This window comes from Canis lupus, chromosome 32 (genome assembly GCF_011100685.1).
Source record: "Canis lupus familiaris isolate Mischka breed German Shepherd chromosome 32, alternate assembly UU_Cfam_GSD_1.0, whole genome shotgun sequence".
Taxonomy (NCBI): domain Eukaryota; kingdom Metazoa; phylum Chordata; class Mammalia; order Carnivora; family Canidae; genus Canis; species Canis lupus.
This window is the reverse complement of record NC_049253.1, coordinates 5,022,108-5,026,804: the sequence shown is the minus strand read 5'-3', so window position 1 is coordinate 5,026,804 and position 4,697 is coordinate 5,022,108. Positions and strand designations below refer to the sequence as shown.

Below are 4,697 nucleotides of genomic sequence, written 5' to 3'. Positions count from 1 at the left end.
GGCAGAAGGCAGGCACTCAACTGCTGAGCCACCCAGGCATCCCGCCATTAGTATTCTTGATTTTTTTTTTTTTTTTTAGAGACTCTTCTGGACTAGTTCTCCTACTCTGTAATGTTTGTCATGTATGACCCCTGAAGTCTTTGCCTGATTAGTGTAGTGGTCATATAATTATTAGGCAAAGATTTCCATAAATATATTGAACTGATAAGATTCCCAGGCTTTGCCAATGGCTGTTTGTATATTTTTAATGATTTGAACACACCCGTAGAGAGTTTCCATTTCTGGATTATTCTTCATTTTCTGTTTGCCTTGAAATAAGGCTGGCCAGAGATATGAAATAAAGGCCTTTCCAAGTTTTTCTGGAACAAGTATATCACCCTCTGTATGCAGGTGGCCTTGTAGATATTACCAATTTGCCTTTTCTTTTCAGGGTCCTGTGAACATTTGATTCTTGTTTCTAGTTTTTTGATCTGCCTTCTTGAAAGTCCCAAATGGTAAAGATTCTTCAGGCACCTGTGATGTTAAACAATTGCCACTTACTGTTTTAAACAAATGCTTTTAGATAAGACTATTTGCATAGAGCAAGCTCTAAACCAGGTCAAATAAAGCAAGCCCTGAGAATGGAGCTTTTCAGCAGGTGGAGCTTTTCAGGCAGGTCAGTTAGTGATCATTCTTTGAGAAAGAGACTTTTGTGGAGTTCTAAACTGGTTTTCCCACTTCAGGGGCTGCCTGACAGCGAAATTTCAATGCTACTCTAATTGGGAAGTCTTGGTTTTTAATGGTACCACAGAGCTGGTAAGAGAAATATAGAATTAGAGAAGATTAAAATAACAAAAATTATGGTTTTTACTGAGATTAAACTGTTTTTCTTAAATAAACATTCCTCAGATTGTTACAGATCTTTAATTTTCAAAGTCCTGAAAAAGTTGATTTTGACAGTTTTTGCTGTAATTTTCATTGCTTTTATTCATGAAAGGATTTTTTTGAGGTTTTTACTTCACCTTTCTGGAGTCCCATGAACCCTTTAGCATTGTAGAACAGTTAGTAATTTTTATTTACTGTTTGCCATATACTAAAATTTTCCTACATCATATGTAAAAATAACATTTTATATTTATGTGCTGTGTGCTTAAGTGCTATAATTGGGGATCTTAATTGCTCCTCTATCACTACTGTGTGTTGTCCTGTGTCCTTGTGACTTCTGCAATAAAATATTTTCTTATAAGGAGACTTCTTTTTCTATCAAGATTAAGTGTCTATTAAATTTGTTATTTAAAATTTCTATTAAATTACTCAAGCTTTATCCTACCAATGTGACAATTTAAAGCAAATAGGTCGACTTAGTTAATAGAGTCTTCCAAATATGTATTCTAGTTCAGAAAATGACTTCACTATATTTGGAAATATTAGGACAGATAATCTCAATGGCCAGGTAAAGCTCTATATGTGATAAAAGATGAAAGGCCAAGAAACAAAAACTATATTCTAAACATTATTACCATTTCTTCCACATTAGGGTGATAGAGATGACTTTCAAGTTCTACGAAGAGTTAATTGTGTGAAATATGGCCTGTAATTTACCCTGCTTGATCGATTTGATTCAGAAATGTTAGTCATCCATCCATTAAAGACAGTCTTCTAGGCTGCTTGCTGCATGTGCCATAAAAACCTCAATAAACATGATATAGGGCTAAGAGATACCATTAATGAAAAGAACATGACTAATATAACTTAATGTTGTAAGTTTTGATTTATTAAAAATTACTTAACAAAATAATCATAGTTATTACAGTATTTTTGATATGCAAGGATATATTTTCTGTTTTTTAAAAAAAATTTAGAGTGGTCAAATATCTCCGAATTAAAATTCTCTAACCCAGGGAAGAATCATGTTGACAAAGATTTTTTAGGTAATTAAAGATAACTATGCCACCAAAAATGTAATAACTAGATGAAAAAAATAATTTTTTAAGTTTGTGTGAAAATGGATAATTAGGAACGAGAGGGAAGGAGAGAAAATGGCATTCAGGGATTACAGTACCTACAGCCAAGCTGCAGCCCGGCAGGGCTACAGTACATACACCGCCCAACCAACTCAAGGATATGCACAGACCACCCAGGCTTATGGGCAGCAGAGTTATGGAACCTATGGACAGCCCACTGATGTCAGCTATACCCAGGCTCAGACCACTGCGACCTATGGGCAGACCGCTTATGCAACTTCTTATGGACAGCCTCCCGCTGGTTATACTACTCCAAGTGCTCCCCAGGCATACAGTCAGCCTGTCCAGGGGTACGGCACTGGTGCTTATGATACCACCACTGCTATGGTCACTACGACCCAGGCCTCCTATGCAGCTCAGTCTGCATATGGCACTCAGTTTGCTTACCCAGCCTATGGGCAGCAGCCAGCAGCCACCGCACCTGCAAGACCACAGGATGGTAACAAACCCGCTGAGACTAGTCAACCTCAATCTAGCACAGGGGTTACAACCAGCCCAGCCTAGGATATAGACAGAGTAACTACAGTTATCTCCAGGTACCTGGGAGCTACTCCATGCAGCCAGTCACAGCACCACCATCTTATCCTCCTACCAGCTACTCCTCTACACAGCTGACTAGTTATGATCAGAGCAGTTACTCTCAGCAGAACACCTATGGGCAGCCGAGCAGCTATGGACAGCAGAGTAGCTATGGTCAACAAAGCAGCTATGGGCAGCAGCCGCCCACTAGTTATCCCCCCCCAAAACTGGATCCTATAGCCAGGCTCCAAGTCAATATAGCCAACAGATCAGCAGCTACAAGCAGCAGAGTTCATTCCGACAGGACCACCCCAGTAGCATGGGTGTTTATGGGCAGGATTCTGGAGGATTTTCCAGACCAGGAGAGAACCAGAGCATGAGTGGCCCTGATAACCGGGGCAGGGGAAGAGGGGGATTTGATCGTGGAGGCATGAGCAGAGGTGGGTGGGGAGGAGGACGTGGTGGAATGGGCGCTGGAGAGCAAGGTGGCTTCCATAAGCCTGGTGGACCCATGGATGAAGGACCAGATCTTGATCTAGGTCCACCTGTAGATCCAGATGAAGACTCTGACAACAGTGCAATTGGTATGGTGAGGGCAGAGGGATGCCACCACCACTCCGTGGAGGTCCAGGCGGTCCAGGAGGTCCTGGGGGCCCCATGGGTCGCATGGGAGGCCGTGGAGGAGACAGAGGTAGCTTTCCCCCAAGAGGACCCCGGGGTTCCCGAGGGAACCCATCCAGAGGAGGAAACGTCCAGCACCGAGCTGGGGACTGGCAGTGCCCCAATCCGGGGTGTGGAAACCAGAACTTCGCCTGGAGAACAGAATGCAACCAGGGTAAGGCCCCGAAGCCTGAAGGCTTCTTCCACCACCCTTCCCGCCCCCGGGCGGTGACCGTGGCAGAGGCGGCCCTGGTGGCCTGCGGGGAGGAAGAGGTGGCCTCATGGACCGCGGTGGTCCTGGCGGGATGTTCAGAGGTGGCCGCGGTGGAGACAGAGGGGGCTTCTGTGGTGGCCAGGGCATGGACCGACGTGGCTTTGGCGGAGGAAGACGAGGCAGGCCTGGTGGGCCCCCTGGAACTTTGATGGAACAGATGGGAGGAAGAAGAGGCGGGCGTGGAGGACCTGGAAAAATGGATAAAGGCGAGCACCGTCAGGAGCGCAGAGACCGGCTCTACTAGACGCAGAGACCCCGCAGAGCTGCATTGACTACCAGATTTATTTTTTAAACCAGAAAATGTTATAAATTTATAATTCCATATTTATAATGTTGGCCACAACATTATGATTATTCCTTGTCTGTACTTTACTATTTTTCACCATTTGTGAAGAAACATTAAAACAAGTTAAATGGTAGTGTGCCAAGTTTTTTCCCCTTCTTTTAAAGATGGTCGTTTAGCTAAAGTCTAAACAATGGGAACCCCTTGTGAGCATGCTCAGTATCATTGTGGAGAACCAAGAGGACCTCTAACTATAACAATGTTCATGGTTGTGATGTTGTTGTTGTTGTTTTTTTAATAAAATTCCAAATGTTTATAAAAAAATGGATAATTAAACTACCTTATGAATAATTACGCACATATACACTAGTTATTTTTTCTTTTTAAGAATGTGTTTATTTTTTCTTATTAAGAATATGTGTTTATTGGACAGCACAGGTGGCTCAGCGGTTTAGCGCCGCCTTCAGCCCAGGGTGTGATCCTGGAGACCCGGAATCGAGTCCCATGTTGGGCTCCCTGCTTGGAGCCTGCTTCTCCCTCTGCCTGTGTCTGTTCTTCTCTCTCTCTCTTTCTGTGTATCTCATGAATAAATAAATAAAATCTTTAAATTAAAAAAAAGAATATGTGTTTATTAAATTACTAGCCTAAGGGCACCAAGATTGTTCAGTCAGTTAAGCATTTGCCTTTGGATCAGGTCAGGGTCTCAGGATCCGGGAATGAAGCCCCGCCAACAGGCTCCTTGCTCAGTGGGGAATCTCTTTCTCCCTCTCCCTGCTCCCTGCTTGTGCTCTCTCTCACTGTCTCTAAAATAGAAAGAAAAAGAAAAGAAAGAAGAAAGAAAGAAAGAAAGAAAGAAAGAAAGAAAGAGAAGAGAAAGAAAGAAAGAAAGAAAGAAAGAAAAAGAAAGAAAGAAAGAAGAAAGAAAGAAAAGAAAGTAAAGAAAGAAAGAAAAAAGAAA

General features: G+C 42.6%; 1 pseudogene; it reads left to right on the top strand.

The window, feature by feature from the left end:
- The first annotated feature begins 2,018 nt into the window (after positions 1–2,018).
- Positions 2,019–3,855, top strand: LOC100687023 (annotated as a pseudogene).
- Positions 3,856–4,697: the final 842 nt, after the last annotated feature.